The 27,150-nt window shown below is 46.8% G+C and overlaps 1 protein-coding gene across 3 annotated transcripts in view; it reads right to left on the bottom strand.

The window, feature by feature from the left end:
* NCOA2 (nuclear receptor coactivator 2) overlaps nt 1-24,786 on the bottom strand; it is a 295,555-nt gene extending 270,769 nt beyond the window's left edge. For 2 of the 3 annotated variants that reach the window (XM_075353202.1, XM_075353203.1), the window contains exon 1: nt 24,597-24,786. The gene's annotated coding sequence lies outside the window, so the exon portion shown is untranslated. The remainder of the gene's footprint in view (nt 1-24,596) is intronic. The other variant, XM_075353207.1, reaches the window with a different exon arrangement.
* Nucleotides 24,787-27,150: the final 2,364 nt, after the last annotated feature.

Below are 27,150 nucleotides of genomic sequence, written 5' to 3' on the forward strand. Positions count from 1 at the left end.
GCCGCTCTCCCGCGCCGGGTAATGGGCGCTGTCAATCACATCCCGCCAACAGGGGAAAGCTCGATTTTCACATGAGTCCTAGAACTGCAAACACAATGCTGATATACACATGTGTAACAGGTATTACATGAATGTGTGCACGCTTTATGCATTAACACTTAGGGTATGTTCACACATTGCTTTTTTCACACGTTTTTTTATCATTCGTTTATGGAAATTAAGGCTTTGTGCACATGTGGCTTTTTTCCAAACTTTATTTCCTTGCAAATTTTAATCAAGTCTGAGAATCCTGAAGTGCTGTGTCCACATTGCTTCTTTTTTCCTTGCAGATTTTAAGGCAGAAAAAAAGCAGCATCTCAATACATAAGTAAAAAAAAAAAAAAACAGATGAAAAGAAACATTGAAGGAAAAAAAATAAGAATTATTCTTACAGATAATTCGCTTTCTAGGACCTTCCACGACAGCAGGTAATTCTATGCTGTCGTGGAAGGGACTAGAGAAAAATATATATGCTTTTACTCCCCAGCAGTTTTTTTTTCCTGCCAAAACATGCTTTTTTGTGCAGAAGAAAAAAAAAAAAATAAAAATCTGCCAGATGTGCATATAGCCTAAGGCTATGTTCACACACTGCGTTTTTTACCTGCGTTTTTGGTGCGTTTTTGCTGCAGAAATTTCTTGAGAAAATCTTGTAACCTTTCTGCAGACATTCCCCAGCCAGACCTATGGCAAAAAAAATTTGCTGTGCGCACACTGCGTTTTTTTCTTAAGAAGATTCTTTCAGTAGATTTTCTTAAGAAAAAGATTGAGCATGTCACTTCTTTTCTGCAGCTAACTGCGTTAGTTACCATAGATAATGGCACAATAACGCAGGGAGCAACCAGCGGTAAAAACGCACCAAAAACGAACCAAATCGCGGTAAAAACGCAGGTGCGTTTTTGGTGCGTTTTTAAACGCAGGTGCGCTAATGCTTCACTCTCAAGAAATTTTCTTAAGAAATTTCTTAAGAAAAATCCTTTTTCTAGTGTGCACATAGCCTAAAAGCTACGTTTTCCAGTACCAGCAAAGGCTAGGAGATTTCAGAGAGCTCATGCATCCACACACACACGCCAAAAGAGCAGGATTTGCTGCTGGAAAAAAATGCATCGTGTGAACATACCGTTAGATATCGGCTCCAATCCTATAGTGCATGCACAAAATAACGTCACATGTGGAAATGTGAATATAACTGAACAGACGCGGGCCTTGGAGTGCACAATAGCCAGAAATTGTATGTCAGGGAGCCGGGTACATGAGAACGGTCGGCTACCTATCAAGGTGATCAAGAGCAGAAATGCGCTTATAAAATATTTATATATATATATATATATATATATATATATATATATATATATATATATATATATATATATATATATATATATATATATATATATATATATATATATATACATACATATACATGTACACATACATATATATATATATATATATATATATATATATATATATATATATATATATATATATATATATATATATATATATATATATATATATATATATATATATATACACACACACACATACATACACATATACATATATATATACACACACACACACACACACATACACACACACACACACACACACACACACAGTACAGACCTCATCTCTAGAACAACTATTAAGCGGAGACTTTGTGCAGCAGGCCTTCATGGTAAAATAGCTGCTAGGAAACCACTGCTAAGGACAGGCAACAAGCAGAAGAGACTTGTTTGGGCTAAATAACACAAGGAATGGACATTAGACCAGTGGAAATCTGTGCCTTGGTCTGATAAGTCCAAATTTGAGATCCTTGGATCCAACCACCATGTCTTTGTAGAAAAGGTGAACGGATGGACTCTACATGCCTGGTTCCCACCGTGAAGCATGGAGGAGGAGGTGTGATGGTGTGGGGGGGCTTTGCTGGTGACACTGTTGGGGATTCATTCAAAATTGAAGGCATACTGAACCAGCATGGCTACCACAGCATCTTGCAGCGGCGTGCTATTCCATCCGGTTTGCGTTTAGTTGGACCATCATTTATTTTTCAACAGGACAATGACCCCAAACACATCTCCAGGCTGTGTAAGGGCTATTTGACTAAAAAGGAGAGTGATGGGGTGCTACGCCAGATGACCTGGCCTCCACAGTCATCAGACCTGAACCCAATCGAGACGGTTTGGGGTGAGCTGGACCGCAGAGTGAAGGCAAAAGGGCGAACAAGTGCTAAGCATCTCTGGGAACTCCTTCAAGGCTGTTGGAAAACCATTTCTGGTGACTACCTCTTGAAGCTCATCAAGAGAATGCCAAGAGTGTGCAAAGTAGTAATCAATGCAAAAGGTGGCTACTTTAAAGAACCTAGAATATAAGACATATTTTCAGTTGTTTCACACTTCAAGTATTTCATTCCACATGTGTTAATTCATAGATTCGATGCCTTCAATGTGAATCTACATTTTTCAGAGTCCTGAAAATAAAGAAAACTCTTTGAATGAGAAGGTGTGTCCAAACTTTTGGTCTGTACAAATATATTTATATTTATATATGGGGGGGTGGGGGTTCATAGCTGTGCAATGGTTATTTGCCTCTATTTTCGTAAAACTGCTATGGTTTTTCATGCAAAAAAAATAGAATCTGCAGCAATGGTGGTCAGATTGTAAGGAAGCAGAAGACCTCCCAGCGAGGACCAGTAGATGTTCGGTCAGCAGGCTTCAGCCTGCGTCCTCATGTTGCGGAGTGACATGCTCAGTGGTGACTCCTGCAGGCCTCGTGACTCTGGGCCAGCGCTATTAGCTGGGGTGGGTGTCACACGCTTCCTGACTGCTGACACGGTGCAGCACAAAGCAGGCAGTGCGGGGGAACAGAAGAGTCACGTAGGAGCGAGGGAGAGCGGTGACAAATCACTATTATAGGAGGGCTGGGACATATGGCAGTGCTATTTTCCATGCAAAATGTATTCTCCAGTCTCATTTATTATCCCTAGAGTAGATCCCATAATAAAAAAAAAAAGTTCCTGTACTACAACAATAACTGAATAAGCGTTGTGCACATCGCCATACTAGAAGGCGCAAGGTCCCTTCTACATCACAGAGGCTCAATATCATCCTCTACCCCAAAAAAATAATAATAATGTAGATAGAGCTTTAGAAGTATAAATCAGTACATGCGTAAAAGCATAAATGATATTATCAGCCACAGCCACCACACTGTTGTGTTCTCCCATGCCGCCTCATCCTCAGGAGAGGATATTCCAGCTTCTGTCAGTCGCCGCCAACAGCCTCGACCGCAAAAGAAGCAAAGTACACAAGTGGCACACTTCCTGTGCAGGACGCCGCGCAGCAGAGACCTCCAACACACAGGGACGGAACGAGAAACTGCAGCACAGAGCTCATCTGTCACACGAGATGTGATCACTAACACACACAAACACACAAACACCCGGTAATAAAATAATGATACTGAAGCCAATAATAACTAAACTGATCTCAATAATAAACTGCTGCGTAAGTGAAAAGCAAACAGAACAACAACTCCTTCCACAACAATGTTTAGTAAAACCGGAGACTCGCTCTAGAAAACGCTGACACCTTGAAGATAACTTCCGCAGGGATGAAGACGCAGCTGATATTTTCCTCTGCAGATTTGCATGCGGAAAACCTCAATTCCAATAAATCACATTCACAGATTGCAGAGAAAACCCACAGTGTAAATCGAGAAAAGCTGCAGATTTCAGATCCACAAATGTCAAGTTATGCTGTGGAGTCAGGATTCCGTGCTGAATGTGCGCCAAAAATCACAAACACAGACGTGTGCCTTTCTGGTACATCACTATATAATGTGTATCTCTATACAATAGCATGTCACTATATAACGTGTATCTCTATACAATAGCATGTCACTATATAATGTGTATCACTATACATGGTTTGAGAAAAGTTTGCACACTGACCGAAACGCGTCCCTGTATTATATCACTTTGAAAATGGAATAAGTAAGGAAAAGACAGAAGTGTGATGCGAGTGCCAATCTTTATTTGTTCATATACAATGCGATACATCACTATATAAGGAGTATCAATATACAATACCAGATGTCACTATACAATGGGATACGCCATTATATAATGTATCACTATACAATGGGATATGCCGCTATATAATGTGTTTCACTATACAATGGGATATGTCACTATATAATGTGTTTCACTATACAATGGGATAAGTCACTAAATAATGTGTATCTCTATACGATAGCATATGTTGCAGCATTGGGCTATGTCCTTCTGATACAAACAGAATTTTTGGATTTAGCAATGTAGCAGAGCTGAGAGAGCTGTCACCGCCCACACAAGGCTCTCTATAGAGAGTGTACGTTGACAGTGAGATGTCAATCACAGCAGGGGGCGTGCTGGACTGCCGTGCCTGTTACATTGTAGTCCGAGCAATGAGAAATCCTGCTGCTTAAAATAAACATAGCAAATGAACAACAGATCGGACTGTGACAAGAAAGGCATCCCTGAGTTTTCTGTGTTAACCCTTGCAGCATTCTGGCTTCAACTTACATAGCAAAAACCTGCTGATAGATTCCTTTTAACACTTTGAATAAAGCAGCACCGAGCATGTGCCCCCACTACTTTATGTAAACACTAGCCCCCGTATTCAGTCTGTGGATTGGTAAAGACAGTGATTGTGGGACAATATGACATCTAACCTGAAGCAAAACCCTTCTGAGCAGTGGAAGGGCAGGATAATGAGGCACACACGGCAGCAGATGTGACTATAATAGCAAGGAGACAGGTGTGAATTGCTCTGCACATGGGAATAGAGAACACAAATACATAAATAAGACCCTGCACCAGCCTTATGTCTGCAGCCCAATGTGCGCAAAACCGGAATAGACGGCACGTAAATTATATCACTTAGGCTAGGTTCGCACACTGCGTCTTTTTGACGCTGCGTTTTTGGCCGCTAAAAACACACAAAAACGCACCTGCGTCGAAAAAACGCATCAAAAAACACATGCGTTTTTGCCGCGATTTGGTGCGTTTTTGATCTCTGCGTTTTGCTGCGTTTTTCCAATGCATTGCATGGGGGGAAAACGCAGAAAAACGCAGGAAAGAACTGACATGTCCATTTTTTTTTTTAACTCAAAAACGCAGGTAAAAAAAACAGATGTGTGCGGACAGCAAAAATGAAAACTCATAGACTTTGCTGGGGAAGCAAAGTCCTGCAGTTTTGAGGCCAAAAACGCACCCGAAAAACGCCGCGAAAAACGCAATGTGCGCACATAGCCTTATACATCACCCCTAATCAATTTATGGAGCAAGAACAGACAACACATATTGGTTTCCACTTATTAAGGTGCAGATGATAACACATGAAGGTAGATGGAGGCTGTAGCAATTAATACTAATGAGGTATTCCCACCTGAGGCCTCTTTCACATGCCCGTGGAAAACCACGCACGTTTTCCATGGACGTGTCAAAGGTGCGTTTTGCTCTCCATGAGCCGTGTTTATGGCTCATGTGTGTTCTCTGTGATAGCACACGGAGAAAGGGAACTTTCTGCTCACCTGTCACTGGCGTCGCTGTCCGTGGTGATAATCTTTGGTCTCCGGTCCTGCCGACTCCCCACTGCTGCTGTTTCCGGCCGCAGCGAAGTGAATATTCAATGAGCATAATGAGCGGTGGTCGGCAGCAAGTGACAGCAGCGGCCGAGACTGCAGGGCTGGAGAGGGTGAGTAATGTTTTGTTTATTTTCCACACAGACACGTTTTTTTTCTCCGATGCGCGTCACACGGAACACATCCGTGTGGTCTGTGTGAACTACGTGTGACACGTTTGCGTTCCATGTGACACCCGTGATGCCGGAGATAAAACGGACATGTCGGCGTGGGAAACACACGGACACACGTAAGTACGGAATGGACACACATTCCGTGCCAAAATACTTACGTGTGTCCGAAACCATAGGAATACATAGATCTACGTGAGGACGTGTCTCCGGTACGTGAGAAAACTGCCAAACACGTATCGGAGGCACGTGCGTGTGACAGAGGCCTCAGACATCTATGGCAAATCCTGGAAAAATCTGATAGAGTTGTCCCCACAACTAACTATACAAATAAGGAAGATGCAGTTAAAGGGGCATTCCAGCTCTACGGCTGTGTCAGGAGCTGAGCGGGGCCGGGGCGGTCACATCTGCTACCTGCTGCACCAGCTGTGAACATGCTCCTCTTCTACAGCTACAACACTACAAGTAGTTTTCCCAGAAACATACAGGCCCCAATTCATCATTTCTGGGATGTTATTCTATTTGCAGCTTTATTTAAAGTGACTTTTCCTTTCAGTATTGTGGTATTTGTTTCCTCTTTATACGGAAAATTTTTCAAAACTGGTTGATTAATTTTGTACAAAATCAGAGACTCCTTTTTTCCCCTTTAACTTTAAGGCTATGTGCGCACGCTGCAGATTTTGCCGCGGATTTGCTGCATAAAATGTGTGTAACATTGCTGCAGTCATTCCCCAGCAAATCCTATGGGTTTTAAAAAAACAATTCTGTGCGCACACTGCGTATTTTTATACCCGCGGATTTTACGCTGCGGAATTAATGAGAATGTCCCTTTTCTGCAGGTACCTGCAGTTTTTGCCATAGATAATGGTAAATATCCGCAGGGACCAACTTGCAGAAAATCCGCGGCAAATCCACGGTAAATCTGCGGCAAACCATGGTAAAACCGCATGCGGATTTCCTTGCGGTTTTGGTGTGTTTTTTTTTAGCGTGGGTGCGGGATTCTTTAAGAGGGTCCGGATTTTCCTCAAGAAAAAGTCACTTTCTAGTGCGCACATGGCCTTAAGCGTCTTTCTAAAGAAGAAAAAATAAATAGTTGCATGATCCTTTAATATGTTGCACGTTAATCTTCAACTGCACAAAAATAAAAATCAGATTTTGTAGTGCAGTAAAGGACTAGAGTACAATTTATCCAAAAACTTCTATGAAAGCTTGAAATATTGCAAATGATAATTAGGCTAAAAAATTTGGAAAACAAAAACCGCACCAATAATTATGTAGAAAATATAAAAAAAAAAAACAACAACAACACAAAAAGAATAACGTAAAAAAAAAAAACAAAAAAAAAAACAACGGCAAATTAAATAATGAATACGGAGAAAACATAAAATCCTATTAGAACCATTTTTATTTCAAAACAAAAAGGTGGAAGGACTGTGAAGAATCAGGGTCTTAGTGCCCAGGGTGTAGTGACACTACAACTCCCAGCAGGCACGGTTTTATAGACTCCTATTGTATCTAATCCACTTGCAATTTACCTTTCCAGGGAATCTGTCTGCTCCAGAAATGCGGTTTACCTGCAGATATGCCGTAGTGATAATCTGCAGGCAAATAGTATTAAACCAACATCTGGTTCCCTTACTGGGGCAGTGGCTACAGGGAGAAAATAAACTTTCCCAACAGTTACTTGCTTCCAGTCATCGGGGCAGTGCAGGGGGCTGTAACAGTACTACTCACGACACATTGAGCGAGCGGTAAATCTCTTCCCAGCTCACTGATTGGCAGCGTACGTGTGTGTGCGCTGAGCAGATTTACAATCATTATTCCCCAGAGGGATTATTGCTACACTCACTATGTAGTGGAGTGGTGACTAGAACAGTTCCCAGCACTGACCTGATGACTGTAAGTGAGCAGCTGCTGGGAGAATAAAAATTCATTTTCTCCCTGTAGCCAGTGCTCCAGTAGGCTCTGTGCCCATGTTGCGTATTTGCATGCAGTTAGGCTGCGATTTGCACTGCAGCGTAACTGCATGCGTCCTGCGTCCCCAGCACAATCTATGAAGATTGTGCATAATCCATGTGCTTGTTGCATTTTAGAACGCAGCAATTTGCATTCTGCCAAATCGCTGCGTTCTAAAAAGGAACATATCACTTCTTTTGCGCGCTCTGCATGCTGTCTCCATTCTGTCTATAGGGAGAGGCAGCATCCAGAGCACACGAATTCTGCAGACACCAAAGTTTCACAACAAAGCTTTTCAGCTGCGCTCTGAAGCGCACATGCAGTGACTTTACGCTGCGGTGCAGAACGCATTCATGTGGGCACATAGCCTAAAGGTGGTGTCACACACAGCGACGACGACGATAACGACATCGCTGCTAAGTCGCCATTTTCTGTGACGTAGCAACGACCTCAACAGCGACGTCGCTGTGTGTGACACATAACGATCAGACCCCTGCTGCAAAATCGCTGCTCGCTCCTGAATATTCCAGGTCATTTTTTGATCGCTGCTATCCCGATGCGCCATGATGATAAGCTCAGCATCCTTGTGTTTGACACCGCAGCAGCGACGGTCGTGACGACGCTGAAGGCAGTGACGTAGGACTGAAGGCAGGACAAGGGCGTGTTTTTGCAGTGCATTTTGCAACGCCCCTACGACTCAGATTGGTGGTTACAACAGCGTTCCGATTGGGTACCTTGCCGAAGGCGTTACAGTGATTTCATTCTTTAAGTTCCATTCTTTGTTCCACGTAGTAGATTCTCTGTCTGGTGTCGCTAGTGTGTCGTTCTTTGTGGATCTGAATGAAATGAAATAGAATGAATGAAAGCACTACTTGCGTCTTCCTTTGTTTGGCACGGTCACCCAATCAGGCGCTGCTGTAGTGATCACCAATCGGAATAGAGGGGCGTGAAAACAGGCAACACAAAACATGTCTAGGGGTAAACACCACGCCTCTATCAAGGTTTGAGTCGTCGCATAGCGACGCGTGTGGCACCGCACAACAACCGTCGAGGTCGCGCTATGATCGCTGCTCCATCGCTGCTTAAAATTACATGTTTGACAGCTAACTAGCGATCATCTAAGGTCGCTGTTACGTCACAGGAAATGGTGACGTAACAGCGACGTCGTTGTTTGTGAACCCATCTAAAGGCAGCCAGACATAATTAAAATACTATTTACCTACAGATTAATCCTTTATCTGTAGATAAATATTTTTGTAAGGCTGGGTTCACACATAGCGACAGAGACAACGACGTCGCTGTTACGTCACCATTTTCTGTGACGTAACAGCGACCTAGTAAGTCGCTGTTATGATCGCTGCTTAGCTGTCAAACACAGCAGAAGCAGCAGCGATCATAACGTCGCTACATGTGCAGAGAGCAGGGAGCCGCGCACACTGCTTAGCGCTGGCTCCCTGCACTCCTAGCTACAGTACACATCGGGTTAATTAACCCGATGTGTACTGCAGCTACATGTGCAGAGAGCAGGGAGCCAGCACTGGCAGCGTGAGAGCGGCGGAGGCTGGTAACGAAGGTAAATATCGGGTAACCACCTTGGTTACCCGATGTTTACCCTGGTTACAGCTTACCGCAGCTGCCAGATGCCGGCTCCTGCTCTCTGCTCGCTTCATTTCGTCGCTCTCTCGCTGTCACACACAGCGATGTGTGCTTATCAGCGGGAGAGCAACAATAAAAAAAACAAACCAGGGCTGTGTGTAACGAGCAGCGATCTCACAGCAGGGGCCAGATCGCTGCTCAGTGTCACACACAGCGAGATCGCTAATGAGGTCACAAAAACCGTGACTCAGCAGCGATCTCGCTGTGTGTGAAGCACCCCTAAAAGACAGATTCCCTTTCAACTAGATAGCAAGATAGCGCTAGGAAGCAGGAGGACTACCTTAGGTGGGTTAAATTTACAAACAAACCTTTTATTTACAGACCCTCTAACAGCCACTACACTTACCACAGCTGATTGCGGTCTTCATCAGGTGATTAGAGGGCGAGATTACGGAAGTGACATATATAGCAGGAAATACATACCAATTGGATAACCGCCTAACCCTGATTGGTCAGGATTAACCATTAAATCACTGGTAAATATTACATACAAAGCAATACAATTAAAATACACAATAAATAAAAATAAAAAAGACAAAAGACAAATGATGTTATAAAAAGGTGGAGACATGCCGATACATGCGCATCATTAACACACACGGATAGACATGTCACCTAAATTGATTTAAAATATGAAAAACTTAAGCAGCAAGTACCTTTTTGACGATACCCTAATAACCAATGGAGAGAGGGCAGGAAATCTTTTGAGCCATAGCTCCAGTCTCCAGTGGTCTCCCTGTGAACTATTCACAGCTTCAGGCCTCTTTCACACGTCCGTGTCTCCGGCATGTGTTTAGTCCGTTTCCTCACGTACCGGAGACACGGGCACATGTAGACCCATTTAAATCAATGGGTCTGCGCTCACGTGCGTATTCTGCCATGGACCGTGTGTACATGTGGAGCATACGAGTGTCCGTGTGCGCCACACGTAGACATGTCCGTTTTTCTCCAGCATCACGGGTGTCACACGGAACGCAAACGGACCACACGGAGCTGTTCCGTGTGAGACGCGCCGGAGAAAACACACGTGTCTGAGAAAATAATAAAAAAAAACATTACTCACCTTCTCCAGCCCTGCTGTCTCTGCCGCTGCTGTCACTTGCTTCCGACAGCCGCTTATTATGCTCATTGCATCTTCACTTCACTGCGGCCGGAAGCAGCAGCAGCGGGGAGTCGGCAGGACCGGAGACCGAAGATCAGCACCACGGACAGAGACGCCAGGGACAGGTGAGCAGAAAGCCCCCGTTGTCCATGTATTATCATGGATAAGGCTGCTTTCACACATCCGGTTTTTGCAGTGCGGCTCAATCCAGCTCAAAAACCTATGCAACGGATGCTGCGAAAAAAACGGATCCGTTGCATAAGTTTTTCCATGCAGCCCGTCTGTTTTTTGACGGATGCAGCTTGATGCTGAGCATGCGCAGTTAAAAAAACCGCATCCGGCGTCCTTAGGCTTGCATTGTAAATCACGCCACATCGCGGCCAGGCAACGTTCCATCCGGCCTCCACCTGGGCTAAATATGCCGCATCCGGCAAAAAAAGGACACAACGCAAGGCCATGCGGCACAATACGGCGCTAATGTAAGTCTATTGGGAAAAAACGCAACCGGCGGCAAAAAAAATGGTTGCGTTTTTTCTGCAAAGCGCCGTATTGTGCCCCTCAGCAAAACCCGGATGTGTGAAAGCAGCCTAACACACGGAGAACACACGTGTGCCATAAACACGGCTCACGGAGGGCAAAACACACCTTTGACACGTCCGTGAAAAACGTGCGTGTTTTTTCACGGACGTGTGAAAGAGGCCTCAACCGGGGATGTGCAAGGGTGCACAACCCCATTAGTTGAGCAGCCTCCGGGCATTACCTAATCCCACCCTTACCACTGGGTGCTACACAGCGCATCTTTCTCTGTCACAGATTCCCTTTCAAGAACGCTGGGCCGCTCTTCTGACATACCACTTTTAATAAATGCATTACCCATGGAACAAAAATTCTGGGACATCGTTTTCTAAGCCTTCAATGCATATTTACTCAGTTATTTCCCCTGGAATTAAGAATAAATAAATGACAACTGGGTGTTGCTATTCTTCTTGGAAGTAATTTCTGTTCAGTGCAATAATGTCCCTAATGACTGGAAGATTGTAAAATGAGAACGAGTCACTTCCCTAAAATATCTGTTTTAGTTAATACGGTAATTGTATATTCCATTAAATACTAATTCCGGAGCAGGTTTTCTTAGGCTAAGTTCACACTTCAGCTGTTTTGCATCAGTCACATGCGTTGCTTGACGCATGTGACTGATGCGTTGTACAACGGATGACAACGGTGACAAAGAAAAGAATTTCTTTGTCGGACTCCGTTGTGTGCTGGGGGCGGAGTTTGGGGGGCGGAGCTGAGGACGTCAGTGCCGCGGTCTGCATGGCTGGGGACAGGTGTGTGTGTGTGTGTGTGTGTGTGTGTGTGTGTGTGTGTGTACATGCGGAGTGCGGGAGGGGGCGGAGCCGAGTGGTGAAGTGTCGGCCTCCTTGCACACTGTATCCAGGGTAAATATCGGGTAACTAAAAGCAAAGCACTTTTTGCTTGGTTACCCGATATTTATCTTGGATACCAGCTTAGCGCGGGCTCCGTGCATCCGTAACCACTGTAAATATCGGGTAACTAACCAAAGCGCATTGCTTGGTTACCCGATGTTTATCCTGGTTACGGGGGCGGGGAGCCAGAGAGCGCATGCGCAGCAAAATCCTACGGATCGCGCTGCTCAAAAAACGTTACATGCTGCGTTGCTCCCGCCCGGCGGTCAGTTAAAAAACAACTGACCGCGACGCAGCGGATGCAACGCAGCATCATCAGTCACAATCCGTCACTAATAGAAGCCTATGGGGGAAAACAGGATTCCTGCAAAATATTTTGCAGGATACCGTAATTCCTCAAGGCTACGGATTGTGACTGATGCAAAACAACTGAAGTGTGAACTTAGCCTAAGATGTCTGAGCGGTTCTCATGTTGTTCCTCCTGTAAATTATGTGCCTGGACACAACTTTGTACTATTGGGCAGTGACCGGGTGCGTCCAGATGATGGTAGAAATCGTTCCGAGATCGGACTGGCAGCGTATCCCCCGACCTGAGCGTCACAGCCTCATATTTCTAGGCAGCTGTCACACTCGTGTCGGGAGATACGCAGCGGCCAGTCTGAGCACTGCGGTCCCATCTCAGACGTTTTTTTTATGGTAGTCTGAATGTACCCTAAGGCATCAATCACACATCACCATGTTTGCATGCCAAAACCTGGAAGGGAACTTACAGAGAAAAGCAAGAATTGGAAGATTGACACCTGTTCTGTGTTTTGGAGACACTCCTGGCTTTGGCAAAAAAAAAAAAAAAATACTGATGTGTGAATGAGGCCTTACTCTGGGCAGTGTCACACCTCCAAATATAATTATTAGGGATGATCGAATACCTCAAAGATCCAGCTTCGCGAATATTTTCCGAATAGGTCGCCGCTATTCGACTATTCGCAAATATTCGATGCGCAATGTAAGTCTATGGGAAACCTGAATAACAAATATTCGGGCTTCCTATAGACTTATAGACTTACACTGCGCTTCGAATATTCGCATAGCGGCAACCTATTTATCGGATATTCGCGAAGCCGAATATTTGAGATATTCCATCATCCCTAATAATTATCCATACATTTCTAGGAAAGGCATAAAATAGAGTTAGGATTATTGCAACCTCCTGCTCTGTGGCCTCCCTTCTAACAGACTCGCACCCCTACAATCTATTCTAAACTATGGTGCCCGGCTAATCCACCTGTCCCCCCGCTACTCCCCGACCTCTCCTCTCTGCCAATCCCTTCACTGGCTTCCCATTGCCCAACGACTCCAGTTCAAAACACTAACCCATGACATACAAAGCCATCCACAACCTGTCTCCTCCCTACATCTGTGACCAAGTCTCCCGGTACCTACCTGCACGCAACCTCCAATCCTCACAAGATCTTCTTCTCTGCTCCCCTCTCATCTCCTCTTCCCACCATCAAATCCAAGATTTCTCCCGTGCCTCCCCCATGCTCTGGAACTCTCTACCCCAATACATCAGACTCTCGCCTACCTTGACAAGCTTCAAAAGGAACCTGAAGACCCACCTCTTCCGACAAGCCTACAACCTGCCGTTACCCTCAGTCTGATACAGCGCCGCACAATCAGCTCTACCCTCACCTACTGTATCCTCATCTATTCCTTGTAGACTGTGATCCCTCGCGGGCAGGGACCTCTATCCTCCTGTACCAGTCTGTGCCTTGTATTGTTTATGATTATTGTACTTGTCCCTATTATGTACACCCCTTTCACATGTAAAGCGCCATGGAATTGATGGCGCTATAATAATAAATAATAATAATAATAATAATAATAATAAATAATAGTTACAGCATAAGAAAAAACATGAATCATCCTCCTTAAATCGTCCCCCGACGAAGCACACGGAGCGAAACACGTGTTGGGACGTCTGGTCCCCACGTGTTACCCGGGCCCTCGGCGCCATATCTTCCTGGTAGGTTTTGCTCGGCTTTTGCTAATAACTGGTTGTGCCATCTTGGCCATTTCTACCCTCTTTGAGCTGTGCCTGCCTGGTGTGACTCTATTATGGTATGTCTGCCGTTACTCAGTAGAGACTTGTTCTCCTGAATGAATGCTTGGGACACGTGGGGTTTTCCCCTCCAGCACCATTTCCCTTGGTCCTTTGTTCATATATTTATGCCTATGTATTGTCTTTCCCCTACAGCCTCTATAATAAATATTTATATATATTTTCACAATATGGCTTGTGTGGGTATATTGATTACTTGGCAAACTGAAAGACTCTTTCTTCTTGGTTATATTCAATTGTAGAGTTGTTGCCTTTATTCATCAAGTGGCCCTCTTTTGATTTAATCCTCCTTAAATTTGTAAAAAGAAATGTTGTCATTTTTTTAGTCCAATTGAAAGAAAACTTGTTTCTGGACTTAACAGAGCGGCGTCACTATTCTACTAAAGAATGACATGACGGGTTTGCCAGGATTCTATATAGGCCATGTAGGATCTCTGGCTGTGCCACTACTTGCCTTATCTAAAGTCATGCTTTACATGAAATATTAATTTGGTGCGAGGCGAGAAGGCGTTCAGCCATCCTCCAGCATCACTCCCCGCACTCACACTTGCTGAAGCGGCTTCTGTATCTGGCTGGACGGAGGAATGACATCACAGTGTACAGTTCTGGAGAATGGCAGAAAATCACAGGCCGTTATCCTTACAGATCTGCTGCTGTAAACATTAGGCCCAGCTCCAGAATCACGCTGGTATAAACAGTGATTGTGCGTGTAACTTGATCTCCCTACACGCTCAGCCAGGCCCAGGCGAAAATTACCCTACAAACTCATTTTCTGTCAAAGGAGTGGAGGTTTGGGAGGATCCTGGCCCGAGCTGCATCATTACACTGCACCTGGGGCACCCGATGTGCAGGGCTGTCAGCTGTGGACCCCCTTCAATATAGGAAGCACACTTAGGCAAAGAATTGACATGACCATTTTTTTTTCAGCTCAAAAACGCAGCTAAAAAAAAAAAGCACTGTGGACAGCACAAATGAAAACTCAGACTTTGCTGGGGAAGCAAAGTCATGCAGTTTGAAACTCAAAAACGCACCCGAAAAACGAGCAAAAACGCACTGTGAGCACATAGCCTTACGCTTTATGTGTCTTTATGCAGATTTGGTGCAGTTTATCGTGCAGATTGTTGCCCAAATTTGCATGTCTATCCTTACACCAGCAAAGTCAGTGAGAATTCTGAAGTGCTGTGCGGACATTGCTTATTTTTTCGTTGCAGTTTTGGGTGCAGAAAAAAAAAGCAGCATGTCAATTGTTAGTGCTTTTTTCCCTATGTTCTTCAGACCTTCCAACCAATGATTTCACTAAAAAAAAAAATAAATAAGCATTTGAACAAAAAAAAAAAAAAAAAAAGGAACCAAAAAACGCATGTGTTCTTTGGTGTGGTTTTCTGCCATGAGGTGTGGTTTTTTGGTGTGGGAAATTTCTGCACCTAATCTGCAGTCTGCACACAGCCTTAGGCTGGTTTCACACCTCCGGTTTTAGCAGAGCCGGCCAATCCGGCTCTAAAACCTACGCAACGGATGCGGCGACAATACCGCATCCTTTGCATACGTTTTTTACATGCGGCCCGTCCGGCTTTTGCCGCTTGCAGCAGGCTACTAAGCATGCGCAGTGGGAAAAACGCATGCGGCAGCCGGACAACGCGATGCGTTTTTTTTATTTGCTGGACAAAAAACGTGCCAGGCAACGTTCCATCCGGCCGCTGCATCGGCTAAACCTACCGCATGCGGCAAAAAACGGACAGAACGCAAGCCCATGCGGCACAATACGGCACTAATGTAAGTCTATGCAAAAAAAAAACGCAACCGGCGGCAAAAAAAAAAACGGTTGCGTTTTTTCTGCAAAGCGCTGGATTGTGCCACACAGGAAAAATCAGATGTGTGAAAGCAGCCTTAAGATATTAAAGGTGTATTGCCCCTCCAGAGCCCGGGATAGGCTCACCATGTCAAGTTTTAATATTTCAAAAGCAATGATTTGAGTATAAACATTTTATTTTTTAGAAAGGCAATAAAGTGTTAAATCAATTAAAGTCTCAAGCAAGTGTGACCTAAACACTAAAGCTGGGGCAAGAGGGCAATTTTATCCATGACGCAACTCATACAGCCAATGATCACTATATCTCGCTGCTACATCGCAGAGTATTGCAACCTGGACTGACATCTACCGGAACGTTGCAAAAAATTCCGACTGGCTCTGACAGAGAGCGGCTTTATCGCAGAATCTTACGGGTTCCTATGTGACGCCATTTATTTATTTTATACTGCGATTGATGTAGGTGTGCTATGACTAAAAGTCACCCTCTAGCCTAAAAGCCACTTTTACTTTCTACCTTCTGCTCTGATACTGATGCCTCTTCCTCCAGAGCAGCAATCATTTCCTGTATTGGTAACATACAGGCTATTCATTACACAAGCTATATCCGAAAGAATTCTGCCTCAATACACTGGCGTACATGCCTTGTACCAAATACAGTAGGAGTTTCAGACACAAGTGTTGAAAAATGTCTAACACGTCTAGTAAAACGTGTATTATTGACTTTATAGTATGGAGCTAATCAGCTGCACACCTGCTGCAAATACCCGTGTGCTGCCGATATCAATGAACTTTAGGCCACGTGCACACGGTGAGTATTTGGTGAGTTTTTTACCTCAGTATTTGTAGCCAAAGCCAGGAAGAGGTAAAAAAATACAAGAGATGCCCGTGATTCTGTTATACTTTGCCTCTGATTGTTCCACCACTGGTTTTGGCTACAAATGCTGAAGTAAGAAACTCAATGTGTGCACATGGCCTAACTCATTTAGTGGCTTTAGGCCTCCTTAAAACTTAGGCTACTTTCACACATCCGGTTTCAGCCGTGCGGCTCAATCCGGCTGTGAAACCTATGCAACGGATGCGGTGAAAACACCGCATCCTTTGCATAAGTTTTTACATGCGGCCGGTCCGGTTTTTCCGGTTGCGGCATGCTACTGAGCATGCGCAGTGGAAGAAACCGCATGCGGCGGCCGGATGCGTTTTTTTTCCGCATCGCGCCGCATCCGGCGTCCATAGGCATGCATTGAAAATGCGCCGTAGCGGCCGGATGCGGGTTTTTTTGCCGGACAAAAAAACGATGCAAGACACGTTGCCTCCGGCCGCCGCTTTGATAAATTTTGCCGCTTCCGGAAAAAAACGGATGCAACGCAAAGCCATCAGGTACAATCCGGTAACAATGCAAATCTATGGGGATAAAACGAATGCGGTACCGGATCCGTTTTACCCGTTTTTTTCCGGATTGTACCTGATGGGAAAAAACTGATGTGTGAAAGTAGCCTTATCCCATCTGATTTTTGACTGTTTACTTGTTCATTTACTGATCTATTTAACCAGGCTGATAATCAGGAACAACGCTCATTCCCCGATTATTGACTTATTTAACTGGGCCATTAAAGTGCTGTAAGAGCAACATACATTTTCTAGTAGCCACCAAGAAAAAAACACCAGAAGAGTGGAAAAGCCACAACAGAATTGTATGTGCTAAAGACATTTTCTTTAACCCACCAATAGTTTTCCCTCGGTGAGAAGAATAAAAGTCCAAAGCTGCTTTGTGAAGACCGTCAGGGGTTCCCAAGGACGGCTGGTATACGCCGGTGCCATTACTGCTGGTTTGTGTTATATAAGAGAGAACACAAACGCTGTAAAAAGGTACAAACTGTTTTCAACTGAAAAATAAATGCTGAAACACACATACCGGAGAGATGACGGACGGCCACAAACAAAGGGAAAAACAAGTCCTAAATACCTACAGTCCTCTTCTGTACGTACATTTGACATGAAAAGGTATGACTACTATTTTGCAAAGATTTTTGTGATTCCTTAAAGGGAATCTATCACCAGGTTTTTGCCACCTAATCTGAGAGCAGCATAATGTAGGGGCAGAGATACTGATTCTAGCGCTGTGTCGCTTACTGCGCTGCTTAGTGTAGTTTTGATAAAATCACTGTTTAATCACCAGTAGATTATCATTACAGGACTACTTTTCATGCTGCCAGGTAGTCCAGCATAGTCATGAGTTCTGTATATCTGCTAGATCTGCAGCAGAGAAAACATTGATTTTATCAAAATGACAGCAAGCAGCTCAGTAAGTGACATCGCAGGAATCAGGATCTCTGTCTCTACATTACGCTGATCTCAGATGGGAGAGCAAAAACCTGGTGATAGATTCCCTTCGCATGCAGTACACTACATTCATTTACAGTGGAAGCGCAACACCATGCAGTTGTGTGCTTTATGCACAACTGCATTTGTCCGCATGGTGTCGTGCTTCCACTATAAATGAATGTACTGTACTGCATGCGTATCGGATCCGGCGAAATGCCAGATGTGTGAAACGGGCCTAAACAGCCACCGACGTCAAAATAAAGTCTTTCATCAATGATTTCTGGGATTCACTATAGAGGCATGTTCACATTGGGCAGAAAAAACCCGCTGCAAAAATGCCCTAAAACCAAGATGGTGGGAGGGATAAGGCTGTATACAATATGTATTTTTTTTTCAGCATTTTTACTTCCATTTTAATGCACTAAAATAGACATCCTGTCTTGGCAAAAAAAAACAAAAAATAAAAATCAACAGGATTAAAAAAGGTGTTGGAAAGTTAAATTAAAAAAACAAAAAAACGCAGAGCGGTGTGTGCACGGCATTTCTGAAAGGACATGTCCACATGGCTCTTATTTTATGTAGATTTTCTGCAGTGGCAAAAATTTCCACCAAATCATGTAGATTTAATGCAGACTTCTCCCACTGCATTGCAAAGAATGAAATCCACGGTAAAACCCCCAAAGCATTAGCCAGCATACTGGGAATGACAAGCCTGCATACTGGGAATGACAAGCCTGCATACTGGGAATGACAAGCCTGCATACTGGGAATGACAAGCCTGCATACTGGGAATGACAAGCCTGCATACTGGGAATGACAAGCCTGCATACTGGGAATGACAAGCCTGCATACTGGGAATGACAAGCCTGCATACTGGGAATGACAAGCCTGCATACTGGGAATGACAAGCCTGCATACTGGGAATGACAAGCCTGCATACTGGGAATGACAAGCCTGCATACTGGGAATGACAAGCCTGCATACTGGGAATGACAAGCCTGCATACTGGGAATGACAAGCCTGCAGGATGGGTCAATTTCAGTATTCATTTCTACTGTAATCCGCAATGGATTTTCTATCAAGAATATCAGCGGTGTATCCAGCATGTTGTGACTGACAGCCTAAGGCCTCTTTCACACGTCCGTGTCTCCGGTACGTGTTTGGTCCATTTCCTCACGTGCCGGAGACACGGACACACATAGACCCATTAAAATCAATGGGTCTGCGCTCACGTGCGTGTTCTGCCATGGACTGTGTGTCCGTGTGGAGCATACGTGTGTCCGTGTGCCCCACATGTCCGTTTTTTCTCCGGCATCACGAGTGTCACAAGGAATGCAAACGGACCACACGGAGGTGATCCGTGTGACACGCACAGGAGAAAAACACATGCGTTTGAGAAAAAAATAACAAATCTTTACTCACCTTCTCCAGCCCTGCTGTCTCTGCCGCTGCTGTCACTTGCTTCCGACCCCCGCTCATTATGCTCATTGAATATTCACTTCACTGCCGCCGGAAGCAGGAGCAGCGGGGAGTCGGCAGGATCGGAGACCGAAGATCAGCACCACGGACAGCGACGCCAGGGACAGGTGAGCAGAAAGTTCCCGTTCTCCGTGTGTTATCATGGATAACACACGGAGAACACACGTGTGCCATAAACACGGCATACGCAGGTGAAAACGCACCTTTGACACGTCCGTCAAAAACGTGCGTGATTTTCACGGACGTGTAAAAGAGGCCTAAGGGTGATTTCACACACATTTTTCACTGCTGATTGTTCTCTTGGTGCATCATAATCCAAAGACAAATCTGCTTGTTACTTGGGGATCCATTGATGATTCGACTCATTTCATCCAATACATTGCAAAGGGTAAGAACCCACGGTAAGTATCCATGGTGGTAACTGACATAAAATCCACTCCACAGGACAAATTTCTTCTGCAGAATTTTCCCATATGGATGAAATTGCTCTGAGGGACGGCTACAGCGATCTCCTGATGAATCGTTTAGGGCACTGAGCCCAGGACCAGACACTGCACACGAAGGGGTCGCCTCCAGACACTAGCCATCATGGCACAAGGGCATTACATTGTGGATGTCTCGGACATGCAACCAATGCCCATTACCCCAGGTAGGCTTACCCCGTCTTTTCTGTTGCGCCGTCAGCTGTTTCAAAGGATCAGAACTGCTAACAAAGTCCCTTAAACTGCACTCACATCTGAATGTTCATGATTTGTGTAGAGATAACATTAGAGCTGAAGTCCTTAGTCAGAAGGGAGTACGAGCAAAATTCTTATTTTCTTTGTTTTTTGGGTTAATTGAGCTGTGGAGTTGAAATCCCTCTTAGATAAAGTTTAACAAGTAATACATAATTGGAAAAAGAGTTATAGCAGCTTCTCACAGATGTGAAGACTCGCCGGGTGCCGACATTGCTTCTACTTTTCCATCCGATATGGAGAAGCTCTACCGGGAGGTCTAGTGCCCGGTGTGACAAACTTATGGCCGATCACTTCAATAGTGAAAACCTTTTATCCAGTCCAGAATTCCAAATTGTCTGCATCAGTTATGCAATGTAACCAACGGGTGGCACCAAGGTTCAGCATTCATACCTGGAAGCCTCGGGGCCCCGGCTTCAAATCCAACCAGAACGAAGCCTACCATACTGATAGCTTCCTATGACATCTGCCCATTGGGAATCTTAGTCTATGAGAAGTGAAATTATGAAGGGGGCAGGGACTGGTGCCAATGACAGTTTCTGTACAGCGTCAACAGAATATGTTGGAGCCATCTAAGCATCTTTGACAAATAAGAAGTGTTCCCACAAAGGAAATAAATATTGAAAACAAACCACCTGTAACACACATTTCCCCCGCTACGGCTCACCGACAGCAGAACCTTTACTACCAAAATATTTCCTAAAAATAGCAATGGACCACAAATACCAGGGGGCTTGTATTTCCAAACACTGGAATCGAAAGACTAAAACAAATGCTGAAAATACACAAACAAAACGTGAGGATGTGCTGGGTGAAAGAGCGACTGGAGTGTCTGTAAATACGATCATCAGTACACTGGACGTACAATGTACCTGATCACCGACACTGCAGGTGACATAGAAAATGCTATATACAAGAATGTGATCCGGGTACAGTACGACGCTACAGTATAGGATAGCACTATACAACATACATAAATCCGATCACAGAACACAAGCCAGTTTTGTACGCAGGGACCGGCGGGTGACCAGACTGTGTACTGTCACTATGCTGCTGACAGCACCAAGGCCTGGTTTATTTAACACACACATACAGCGTGTTACATACTGCCGAGAGGTCACCATCAAACTCCATAACCATACAGCATGGCATGCAAAAGCCGCGGCACCATCCACTACAGCGCCATCCACTAAAGCGCCATCCACCGCGACACCATCCACTACAGCGCCATCCACCGCAGCGCCATCCACCGCAGCGCCATCCACTACAGCGCCATCCACCACAGCGCCATCCACCACAGCGCCATCCACCGCGGCGCCATCCACTACAGCTCCATCCACCGCGACACCATCCACTACAGCGCCATCCACCGCGACACCATCCACTACAGCGCCATCCACCGCGACACCATCCACTACAGCGCCATCCACCGCGACACCATCCACTACAGCGCCATCCACCGCGGCACCATCCACTACAGCGCCATCTACTACAGCGCCATCTACTACAGCGCCATCCACCGTGGTACCATCCACCAGAGCGCCATCCACCGCGGCACCATCCACTACAGCGCCATCTACTACAGCGCCATCTACTACAGCGCCATCCACCGTGGTACCATCCACCAGAGCGCCATCCACCGTGGTGCCATCCACTACAGCACCATCTACTACAGCGCCATCCACAGCGGCACCATCCACTATAGCGCCATCCACCGAGGCACCATTCACCGCAGCGCCATCACACAACAGACCTGATCTAGGTCACAAAATCAAAAGGTTGCACTGATGTCATGTATCTGGGTCATTGACAGCTGGGAAGGAGGTGAACCTGCTGGACTTGTAGGTCAGGTTCGTTAGCGACATTTCCAGCATAACGTTCAATGCCAGCCCCATTGCGACAGCGACTCGCTAGTAAAGCGCTACAGGAAAATCATATAAGACTCGCAGCCAATCATGTCCCTCAATAGTCACGTGACTTCAGCACAACAGCAAGTCACAAGCAAACTTCTGTGACCTAAGAAAGCTGAGTGACGACTTGTCACAAATATTTCAAATTCTAGAGTCGGACGTCAAAGTGATGCGGCTGCCATAGGAAAGGCAGGCAAACGTCAGGCCAGTGACAGCTCAGGTACCAAGTGACAGTGTGACCGCTCACACATCCCTGCGCTGCACACACTCAGTGCACCACCAGTGACACACATTACTCCAAGGCACACACATCTCTGCACACTCTCCAGTGCACCGCCAGTGACACACAACTCTGCTCAGCCACCACTGCATTCTCTATGCACTCTGTCCAGTGTACCACTAGTGACACACAACTGCACTTTAAGCACTGCACACACATCTTTGAACACTCTTTGTACAGTACACACATCTCTGCACTCCCTCTGCACAGCCGGCACTGCACACACGTCTCTGCACAGCCGGCACCCCACACACGTCTCTCCACAGCCGGCACTGCACACACGTCTCTGCACTCTCTCTGCACAGCCAGCACTGCACACACGTCTCTGCACTCCCTCTGCACAGCCGGCACTGCACACACGTCTCTGCACTCCCTCTGCACAGCCGGCACTGCACACACGTCTCTGCACAGCCGGCACCCCACACACGTCTCTGCACAGCCGGCACTGCACACACGTCTCTGCACTCTCTCTGCACAGCCAGCACTGCACACACATCTCTGCACTTCCTCTGCACAGCCAGCACTGAACACACATCTCTGCACAGCCGGCACCGCACACACGTCTCTGCACTCTCTCTGCACAGCCGGCACCGCACACACGTCTCTGCACAGCCGGCACTGCACACACATCTCTGCACTTCCTCTGCACAGCCAGCACTGCACACACATCTCTGCACAGCCGGCACCGCACACACGTCTCTGCACTCTCTCTGCACAGCCGGCACCGCACACACGTCTCTGCACTCTCTTTGCACAGCCGGCACCGCACACACGTCTCTGTACTCTCTCTGCACAGCCGGCACCACACACACGTCTCTGCACTCTCTCTGCACAGCCGGCACAGCACACACGTCTCTGTACTCTCTCTGCACAGCCTGCACCGCACACACGTCTCTGCACAGCCGGCACCGCACACACGTCTCTGCACTCTCTTTGCACAGCCGGCACTGCACACGTCTCTGCACTCTCTCTGCACAGCCGGCACCGCACACACGTCTCTGCACTCTCTCTGCACAGCCTGCACCGCACACACGTCTCTGCACTCTCTCTGCACAGCCGGCACCGCACACACGTCTCTGCACTCTCTCTGCACAGCCTGCACCGCACACACGTCTCTGCACTCTCTCTGCACAGCCGGCACCGCACACACGTCTCTGTACTCTCTCTGCACAGCCGGCACCGCACACACGTCTCTGTACTCTCTCTGCACAGCCGGCACCGCACACACGTCTCTGCACTCTCTCTGCACAGCCGGCACCGCACACACGTCTCTGTACTCTCTCTGCACAGCCGGCACCGCACACACGTCTCTGCACTCTCTCTGCACAGCCGGCACCGCACACACGTCTCTGCACTCTCTCTGCACAGCCGGCACTGCACACGTCTCTGCACTCTCTCTGCACAGCCGGCACCGCACACACGTCTCTGTACTCTCTCTGCACAGCCTGCACCGCACACACGTCTCTGCACTCTCTCTGCACAGCCGGCACCGCACACACGTCTCTGCACAGCCGGCACCGCACACACGTCTCTGCACTCTCTCTGCACAGCCGGCACCGCACACACGTCTCTGCACTCTCTCTGCACAGCCGGCACCGCACACACGTCTCTGTACTCTCTCTGCACAGCCGGCACCGCACACACGTCTCTGTACTCTCTCTGCACAGCCGGCACCGCACACACGTCTCTGCACTCTCTCTGCACAGCCGGCACTGCACACACGTCTCTGTACTCTCTCTGCACAGCCGGCACCGCACACACGTCTCTGTACTCTCTCTGCACAGCCGGCACCGCACACACGTCTCTGTACTCTCTCTGCACAGCCGGCACTGCACACGTCTCTGCACTCTCTCCGGTGCTCCGCCAGTGACACACTCTACACAGCCGCCGCCCCTCCATGTGCCCTGTGCTGCGCTGTCCGGTGCCCTCGCCCTCGGGCCGGCTCCCACACGCCGCCGTCTTACCGCTCACTGCTCTGTGGGTAATGCTGAGTGCCGAGGTTCCCGGGGGCAGCGCAGATCCACAGCCGCCATGTTCCCTCATCCAGCAGGGTAGTCAGGCTTGTTTATCCCGGGATCCTCCTCCTACCGCCCGAGCCTCCCTCCGTGCGCCGGATCCTCCACCTCCTGGGAGGGCGGCGCCTCCTCTCCTGGCAGGGCCCGGCCATGTCCTCCGCTCCTAGCGGCGCAGTGTGCCCGGTGTCCGGAGCCGCCTGTGCTGCTGCCGTGTCCTCTTATCAGAATAGTGACACTGGGGTAAAGCTGTGCTGCAGCAGGTGCAGCATCTACCACACTGCTATATTTGGGCTGTGTCTAGGATGGTGGAGGCTTGTGCCCTGCTGCAGGTGTGGGCACTATGTGGTAATACAGTGTGTGGAGACATTGGAGCCCTCCTGAGTCCGTTTCTGGGGTTTTTTGGGTCAGGTTTCCTCTGAAATCGCTGACTGGTGCTATTATGGGAAAGCCTGGTCCAATATAGTCATAGGACAGAGTATGGTGCCACGCGTGGCCTGTCAGCGCCCAGCACAAGTATTGCAACCCCAGACTGGGGGAAAAGAGCTTCAAGTGCCCCTATAGATAATAGCTCCTTTATGATGCCAACTTTGTGCCCCCAAAACCCCAAAAAATTGTTTAGAATTTGAATAATTCAAGAAACCGTGCGCCCTTATTCCCTGAGCACAGAACAGACTGGCGCAGAAGGCGCCATGCAAGTGACACCATTGTACCTCGCGCATGCCAACATGGTGTAGGCCATAGCCCAAGGGAGGACATATCGGTGCAGCCAAACAGGGGCCCGAGAGGTGAGGGGCCACTACCAGCTCCAAAGCAGGAGGCATTGTACATAATGAGGTGATATTGGGCCGCAAGGGGCCATATACTGCTCCCACACAGGGGCCTCTTCTGTCCGCCAGTGCCATAGCCCTACAACAGCCGCGACCTTTAGGACTTTGCGTTGTGCGCCTTGTGTCCATACTCTGCTAACGACATAACAGTTCACAGTGGTCCTCGCCTGAAGATCGGAAAGGACAGTGCTCCATAGAACTGTTTAAGCACTGTCCTCTTCTATCTCTGCAATGGGAAAGGCTGTATTTACTGAAGACAGATTTTACCCATTAATTTAGAAGAGTCTGTCAGTGTGTCAGCAGGTATATGCCACCTCCTCTGAGAGCAGCATGATGTAGGCAGAGATCCTAAATCCAACTATGTATCACTTAGATTACTGGCTGCAGCCGTTCTGACACAATCAGAATTTTTAGATTTAGTCATGTAGCAGAGCTGAGAGAGCTGTCCCCCCCACACCAGGCTCTCTATAGAGATTGTACATTAACAGTGAGGTGTCAGTCAGAGGAGGCACCATGCTTAAAGGGAACCTGTCACCAGTTTTTTCACTATTAAACCAAAAATATCACCTTCTGCAGCTCCTGGGCTGCATTCTAGGAAGGTGCACCTTGTTGCTGCCCCCCTTGCAGACCCCTAAAAGAACTTTATAAAATCTTACCGTTTCCTATGCAAATTAGTTTGGTTGGCCAGATGTGCAGGCTCTAATTCAGCTCCTGTCCCCCCTCCTGCCTCTGTTCGCCGTCCCCCAGTCATGATTTACATGGATGATGCCGCCCCACGCTGCTGGAGTCTCGCGCAGGTGCATTTCACTGCGCCCATATTGTGGGGCTGAGCATAAAGTTTCCCTCGCACGAGCGCCGGTGATATATTTGCGCAGGCACGAGATTATGAGTGGATACGAGGATGACGCTGGTGAGGTCATACACAGCGCCGCCCATAATCTCACGCCTGCGCAACTACATCACCGGCGCTCGCACGAGGGAAACTTTATGCTCAGCCCCGCGATAGGGGCACAGCAAAATGCGCGTGCACGAGACTCCAGCAGAGTGGGGCGGCGTCATCCATGTAAATCATGACTGGGGGACGGCGAACAGCGGCAGGAGGGGGGACAGGAGCCAAATTAGAGCTCATCTGGCCAACCAAACTCATTTGCATAGGAAATGGTAAGATTTTATAAAGTTCTTTTAGGTGTCTCCAAGGGGGGCCAGCAACAAGGTGCACCTTCCTAGAAAGCAGCCCAGGAGCTGCAGAAGGTGGTATTTTTGGTTTAATAGGTAAAAATCTGGTAATAGGTTCCCTTTAACTGCTGTGCACATGGCATTGTAGTCCAAGTAATTATAAGGGTCCTGCTGCTTGAACAAACACAACAAATAAACAATAGATCTGGACCTTAACAGTTCAGGCATTCCTAATTTCTCAGTGTTAACCCATGCAGCATGCTTTTTCAGCTTACATAGTAAAAACCTGCAGACAGATTTCTTTTAAATAGGTATTCACATCTCCAATATTATTTGCCAATATGTAGTAGGTGTAGTAATAATAATATTAGCAAATACTTCAAATTAGAATAGTTACACATAGCCCCCTATATACATTATGAGCCCCCACAGTCTCCTAGATACAATATACAATGTGAGCCTTCCCATATCCCCTCTATATACAGTGTGAGCCCCCACAA

Source organism: Anomaloglossus baeobatrachus, chromosome 6, assembly GCF_048569485.1.
Source record: "Anomaloglossus baeobatrachus isolate aAnoBae1 chromosome 6, aAnoBae1.hap1, whole genome shotgun sequence".
NCBI classification, from domain to species: Eukaryota; Metazoa; Chordata; class Amphibia; order Anura; family Aromobatidae; genus Anomaloglossus; species Anomaloglossus baeobatrachus.